At 34.3% G+C, this 8,183-nt stretch overlaps 2 pseudogenes; both read right to left on the bottom strand.

Annotated features, from left to right (window-relative positions):
- Window positions 1-4,614: 4,614 nt before the first annotated feature.
- Window positions 4,615-5,888, bottom strand: LOC149253830 (benzyl alcohol O-benzoyltransferase pseudogene; annotated as a pseudogene).
- Window positions 5,821-6,329, bottom strand: LOC149253831 (13-hydroxylupanine O-tigloyltransferase pseudogene; annotated as a pseudogene).
- Between the last annotated feature and the right edge of the window lie 1,854 nt (window positions 6,330-8,183).

The following is an 8,183-nucleotide window of genomic DNA, read 5'->3' on the forward strand; positions in this document are numbered from 1 at the left end:
AATGCACCTCTTCTTAAGACGGTGTCTCTATTACCCTTCTAAATGCCTTGACCTGGCAACCCTAAAAAGACAATATCAAAATGTGGCAGTGTTAGGTTAGGGTCCCAGCGTAGCCGAGAGGGTTGAGAGGGACCAAAGGGCAGTATAGGCATGGCTGTATACAATGGAATATTTCCATAGCTTCCTTTCAAATATTTTTCTATCAAGGAGATGACAAATGGGCTGGACTAAAAATTGATCTTTGTCGACTTCAAATCCAAGGTTAAAAATGGATTGTATTATTGGGCTTACTACAAAGGCACACACAACCCCTCTAAATAGTTTATTCTTGCATCATTGGACAGATTGATTTCAAGCTTACAAGTACTGTAGAATATTATAATCTACATGCCAAAAAATATTCAAGGCTGAAACAAAAGAGTTTAGATCAGAATATTTGGTCTAAACATAATGAAATATGACTGGTGACTGAATTAATTCCTTTTATAAAATATATCGAAAATTGGTCAGTGTAATCCACTCACTCAGCACGTTCTGCACAGGAGGCACAACTAAGAATGAGCAGTGTTATTTCTTAGAACCCTTGTGTTCTCTGAAAGGCTGGCAGGGATATCCTAAGGTTGTGGTACTTGAAAGAAGGGGAAAGCACACATGAATGAATGCAAAAGACTTTGTAACATCCTATGCATTACAGTCATCTCCGAGCATATATACAACAATTTTAGTGGAAATAAAAACCAATCCAACCCTCCAAAATTTTTATAAATGGCACGTCAAAGGAACACTAGAGCTTTGAATTTGAACAACCAGAGGCGAAAAACCTATGGAGCAAATCTAACTTACTCATTCAAACCAATATGAATTCATGGGGAAACTAAGTTGCAAAAGGAAAAATGAAGATTCAAACCTAGATTCGTAGAATTGTACCCTTTGCAACATGAATCAGCGGTCATTTGATCAGTGATCGAGCAACTCACTATCGAAGAAATTGGAAGGGACTGAGTAGTGTATGCATGGTAGCGTTCTGAAACCCTCTGCATTTCTTGATGGATTTTCAACATATTTTAAATTTCTCTGGGAAGAGGACATTTGTCACTCAACACCGTTTAGGTGGAACAATTATGTTTAATTCAAACATGCGGAAACTTATAGTTTATATAAGATGTGAGCCAACAATGAAACTTACATATAACAAGCATTGAAACATATATATATATATATATATATATATATATATATAGTGTTGAAACTTTTATACATAGCATTTTTGAAGTAATGCATTTTAAAATTTTCAAACTCGTTACCTTAAGTTTTATCAAAATCATACACTCTTCTGGGGCAATAAGAGGTACAAATTGAAAGTTTTGATAAAAGTTGGTTTGGAAAGTTTGGTTAAAAATTGGTTTGGCGGAGCATTTTTTTTAAACATAGGGTAAAGCATGGAATGTATCAGTTAATCAAAGCGATTTAACTCTAAGTCAGTACCTGTCAATCCCTATAGTCCCTGCTATGCCAAAGATAAAGACTAATAAACCAAATCTGCAATCAAACTAACATAATATGAAAAAAACTCTAACTATAACTTTGCAAATTTTAACACTCAAATGACATTGAAAAAAATTCTAACTTTGCTTTATAAACATTGAACCAAATTTACAATTAAAAAATTTTAAGTGACTTTCTCACTAACTATTTTAAATAAACCAAATCTAACTATTACTATTTTAAATAAACCAAATGTAATCAAAATAAAAATGACTATTTCCATTACGTAAGAATAACGGTTTCCTGGATCAAAATATTATATTGATACTTCACAAAATTGACCTAGCTGCTATTAAGATATTTCCTAATATTTCCAAAACCTGTAATTACGCCTAAAGGCGTTTTCTTTATGAGATTGGGTGGGCAAACACTATTTGCAGGACCCCACGGGAGAGCCTTATTTTTGCCCTTCAAACCAATTCTATTTTGACACGTTTGTCAATTTTTGCATAATTTTTAACGAGTTTTCGTCCTGAATCCTTCGCCCTGGCCGACATTTATTAACCCATCATCGTGGATTGCTCCCATGGATTCAGACTTGGACCAGAACAGGAATAGTTTTCATTCAAACGAATGCTCTACCTCTCATTAAAAGTAGGCTAATAGGAAATTTTGGCTTAATAGTAGGGTATTTTAGTTTTGTTTATTTATTAATTTCCGTGGAAGGGTTTAATCTGTGGTGTACAGTGGGACATTCTATCCGTGGTACTCGCTATCTTTAACATTTCAGGAGTACTCGCTATCTGTAACATTTCAGGAATTTTCTTTCCAATCTTTTATTGCAGAATGAAATATGAACGTTCCCCTGCAGAATGCAAAAGATAGTGGGAAGGTGACTGCAAGAGGAATGGGAATATTAGTTAAAATCCCTTAGCCAGTAATAAATAGCTAAGTTTGATTACATTTTAATTTTAAAACTTAATTATTCTAAATAAGTTGGATTTTACTTTTAATTTTAATTTTAATTTATTTTTTAATTAATTATTATTTATTATAATTTATATAAATTTGGTCCTCCAGAATTATATGCCAATACCAATGGTTTTAATAAAATATATCGCTATATGTTTTTATAATTTCAGTGTTCTTTTAAATTTGTTTTTAATATTTAAAAATTAATGATTTTTTAAACTTAATTCTATATTATTTGTTATGGTGAAATTTTAATATATTAAAAATTACATTTCTAATGGTATTTTATTTGATTTTTTTAGCTGCTATTTTTTATTTTTATGTTTTTTGAGAATTCATATCACAATTTAGTTCTATAGGTAATATTTATATTTCTTTTTTATTTGACTTATTTAAAGATAAGGTAACATTCTACTTTTTAACCATGAAAATATACATGTATATATTTAGTTTCTTTTTTAAACTTATAGGGTTTTATGTTAAAATTTGGTAGACACTGCTTATAATTTCATAAATATTTAGTGTAAAAATATCTTTCTTGAATCACACCATAACAATGGTGTAAAAGTATTAATTATTAAATAAGTTTGATTATTTATTATATTTATTATTTATAAATTATATTCAAGAAGGTGAAGGATTGAATATGTATAGAAATTGAAACTATTAAATATTAATTAAATTTGATGTTTTATCTTATATGGTTGGAAAAAACAAAAACACGTGTGCATGTTTGCTGGGATATGTTGTTAGGGCTCTCTAGGTTTTTTATTTCAACAATAAAAAACAACAACTATCTGTTAATATTTATAAAGATACTTTTTTTAAAATAATTTTTTTACACATTTAATAAATACAAATATTTAAAGCTTTTATTTTGTCCATATATAAACAAATAATAATTTAATATTTAATTGTATTCAAACATTTTATAAAGAAACATGATATTTGTCATTCATATATATATATTAAATTTTTATTTAATATTTACAATTTATTCAAACATTTTATATCTTATGGTTTAAGATTTATTTAAAAGTATTAAATAAAATATTATAGAGAGTCTAAAATATAATTTCTATTTTATTTATAATTTGGATTTGAATATACTAATTTATGGAAACACTAATCATATTTCTAAATTTTAGCCAAGAAAAATATAAAAAATATACAAGTTCGTTTCCAACTCTACAAGACCTTAAAACAATTATTCAATATTGGCCAAATTGGTAGATCCGTTAACCTGGAAAACACATATTTCCCAATGATCATTCGGATTCATTAGTGGGGCCTTGGGGTTTATTAAATTCCATGCTTTTGTGGATATTTTTATATTGGCCAAATTGGTAGATCGGCTTAAGTCCGGCTGAAAAGAACACAACTAATACATATGATTTTCAAAACCAGTTTTTGTTGAACATACTTATAAATCCAACCACCTCATATTCTTTGGCCAAGCTAAAACCCTTGCCCCCTTATCCTTTCCATTCCACCCAGATCATCCACTAAGCCCTCAAAATCTAGATAACTTTAATCATAAAAATGGATACAAGTTAAGCCATTCTTGGAAGTCTCTCATTCAAATGTTTGATTTTTAATCTTTAACCGCAAACCCTCCCCTTATTAATTTCTCAAATTAATTCCCTCTTCCCCTTCCTTTCACACCATTTTTAAAAATCTTGAAGAAATGGAATTCCTTTGCTATGTACCTTGTACTTGCAAAGATTTCCATTGTTATGAAACATTTAAGTTATTTTTCTTTTTACATTTAACTTTTTCTTAATTTTTTAAAAAAATAAGTAAAAACTCTAACCCTTTTACATTCACCTACTCTCCCTATCGACTTTCCTTTGCATCTCTTGATACAATTTGTTAGTCTAAATAAGTTCATATATTCCCCAAATATATATTCGATAAGTTCACCAAAGCCAAAGATTATCATATTGATATTTCACAAAATTGACCCTGCTGCTATTAAGATTTTCCAAAATCTATAATCGAACTATGTTCAGCGGAGCGAAAGAACATACCGGTCTTTCGCGAAAGATGGCTTTGCTTCTTATTCCACTAACAACTGCTTAATTATTACTCATTCCACGGACAAGAGCATGCTTAATATATTAATTTAGGCCATTGCGATGAACGAGAGGAGCGTTCTCAATGGCTTCCTTGATTTCTACTTGAAATATTTTCATGGCAGCGGACGGCAGGCAGACGGGAACCACTATTCCTTTCACCCCGTCTAGTTTGATAAGGGATCAAAAAGCTCGACAAGCCAGACACTGGTCCCACTCCACCTTCTGCAGGCCCTCCGTAGGCTGGTCTTCCCCACCCGAAATCCACATCTTGAAACCCAATTTTGGTACAGTCCGAAATCGCATAGCTGCCAACCACTGTGAACAGAGGGTGCCCTTTCAACTCCATCAAGTCGATCACCGACCGCATGTACTCGTCGTTCACACTCTTTTTCGCTTCCTGGATCAGTTTGACAGCGAAAGACAAAGGTTTCTTTGTTAGATCTCCAGCAGTAGTTTTCGTGCATGCCATACAAACTGCGTTGCCATAGAAGCCTTCCGGAAGCGGCGGCTCGAATTTCGCTCGGGCGTCCATTGGGAATATGAACCGAACTTCCAGCTCCACGGGCAGTTGGAGAGACCTTGTTCTCAATCGCCACAATAACGCGGACAGAACATCAAAGGTTGAGCACTTGCCTTGTTCTACTGCTTGTCTCTTAAGCAACTCGATCTCCTTTTGCCTGAAAAAAAAAGAATTTTCTGCCATATCGTTCATGTTCACCATCTGGCCATCCTTGCAATCGATTTGATCATATGCGTAGTGGGGGAATTTAATTGCAGGATTCGGCCGGGGTCGGAGGATTTCTCTTTTCCAGACCGGTAGAATCGAAGGCCTGGCTGCCCCCTTAACCATTTCGGAGAGAGCTTGCATGAACTGAACGTAGCCAATGGCGTCACTCAGGGTGTGATTCAGAGACGTGGCCAATATGAACCCTCCGCATCTTAGCCGCGTCACTTGAAACATCATTATCACACATACATGTAGAAACGGCTATTTTTTAGTTTTTTTCGATTGTAGATTCTGTAAATACTTCGGAATCAACGGTCAAGAAAAAAATGAAATAATAATTGAGGTCTAATAACTATTCTTCAAATCTAGCCATCAGTGCCAACCTCCTATATGGATTGCAAATTTTTAAATATTCCCCAAACCTGCAATAGACATAAGTTCAACAGCAACGACCATAACAATGAACAATAACATGAATTAAGTTTATCATGCATAATGAATTAACCTGAATGTGAAGAACAGGAGAATTTGTAATAGTTAGAGAGCCCGGTACGTTGTTCAACAGATCATCCCGGCAGGGGAAGGGTGGGTGGAGCCTTGGAGGTCTCCGAACTCCTCGAGAGAAACGTCCGCATCAGCTTCAACAAACAAAACCCCTTCACCCGTGCACTCTACCACGAGCTTACCGTCGGCCGCATCTATCAGCCTTCCAGTGTAAGGATAGTACCACACCAAAACCTTCGCCAGCCCTTCACGGATAACTCTGGCGGGATCCTCGCCCTTCCTAGACGGGTCGAACCGATAGAACTGAACGCCGGTACTATGAAATCTCAGAGTCGGTTGATCATCAATATTGGAAAGATATAGAATTTCTCTCGGAGTAGGGAGGGAAGGAGCGACGAGGACCGCCGGCTTTCGGGTGACCTTGAATTTCAGAGATGCCATGAAAACAAAGTTAAAAATACTCACCTAAAACCTATGAATCGAACGCACAACCGAAAATAGGGAGAAAAGGCTGCACAAAGTTACAGACTGTTGGGCCAGAGAAATAGCAGATGTGGGATTTCAAGGCGGATAATGTTCTGAGGCTTTGCATGTGGTGACAATATTTATAAGCGTCTTGGCTTCTACCGATCTCACTAGATGGGGCTATGAGGTCAACCATGAAAGAATTAACGCATCAAAGACTTTGTTGCGCATTTGACAGCAACAACGTGTAGAGAATGGCTGTGACAAGTTTCAGAGTAATGCCACCTCATAAGTACAACATCGTCTTAATTACTTGTACCTCATTACAACTAATAACTGTGGGAAAAAGTTAAGCACCCTACACGTGGAACGGAATCATGATGAAATCAGGTGTTGAAATCATGATGGTTGGTGAAATTAAATTGGAGGTTAGACGTCGGGATCTCATGGGCGGCTATTCAAAATTCAATGTATAAAACGGAGTACCATTTTCCATTAACACAAGTTTTTCAATTTTAAGGGAAAAAAATGCAAATTAACATTTTCACCTTTTAAGGTATCAAAAATTTAAAATGTGTATTATCTGAATTAATAAACATCTTAGTAAGGACCAGCCATAGTACCATTTACGTTCTGAGATCTTTGAAGTGTGAGAAAAAATGAAGGAATTTTTCATATATTCCACTTATAAAGTATCATTAAATGTATTTTTCGAGAGTATAGATAATACCAATTGAGACATTTACGTTTTAATTTTTAAACGGTTTAAAGATATTTATGTTTAATTTTTTTAAATTGTTTATTTCTTTATATATCCATTTTTTTCAAAAAAAAAACAAAAAATCAATTAGTTAGCGTAATGACTAGGTTTGTGGATATTTTTAATTGATGTACAAGTTACAACAATTATATTATATTATTAAATGTGGTTGATAAATGTTAACCAATATCATTTTCATAAGTGTATTGGCATGTAAAAGATGGAAATTGCACCTGGTATATCAACTATAGTTAATAATGTAGTTGTGATAGTTGATAGTCCTTGTGCATGGGGAAGATTAGTAGACAATTGTTGACTATGGTTGACTATGGCTAGTTTGTTCAAGAAATGGTTAAGGATGCTTTTTAGGGTCAACACATAGTTGATTATGGATGATCATGCTTGTCGACATAAAACTATACTTAACTATGTTAGATTATGAATGACAATGGATGACCATAGTTGACCATGGTTTCCCATGTTTGATCACGGTTGATGATGGTTGTGAACACGGTTTGACAAATTTGGCCATTGTTGATCATAGTTTTCTATGATAGATTATGGTTGCCCATGTTGAGAATGGATGGCCATAGTTGACCATGTTCAACTAAGACCTTGGTTGACCATGTTTGACCATCCATGAGGAGTGTCAAGAGCATGGCTTGTTGTTGACTATGGTTGACCAAAGATGACTGTGGTTGATCATAGTTAACCATGGTTGACTATGGCTAAGGTTCTCTATAGTTGAACATGGATGATAATGAGTGACAATGTTTGACAGCGTTTAACCATGGATGAGTTCTTTTAGAGCATGGCTTGTTGTTGACTATGGTTGACCAATGATGACCATGGTTGATCATGGTTGACTGTGGCAAACTAAACCTATGGTTGAACATGTCTGATAATGAGTGACAATGTTTGACAATGTTTAATCATGTATGACCATGGATGAGTTCTTTTACCATGTTTGACCATAATTGAGCTTTGTCAAACATGGTTAACTATGGTCAACATGTAGCTAACTATGGGTGTGCATGGTTGATCAAGGTTGTCAATGTTTACACATAGATGATTGTGGTTAATCATGGCTAATCGTGATTCCCATGTTGACTATGGTTGACCATGTTTAACAATGTTTCCCATCACTTTGCACCATACTTGATTAAGATAGATTATGATTAACAATGGTTGA

Source organism: Pinus tabuliformis, chromosome 7 (assembly GCF_031772625.1).
Source record: "Pinus tabuliformis cultivar Carrire ecotype Pingquan chromosome 7, CPIR1, whole genome shotgun sequence".
NCBI classification, from domain to species: domain Eukaryota; kingdom Viridiplantae; phylum Streptophyta; class Pinopsida; order Pinales; family Pinaceae; genus Pinus; species Pinus tabuliformis.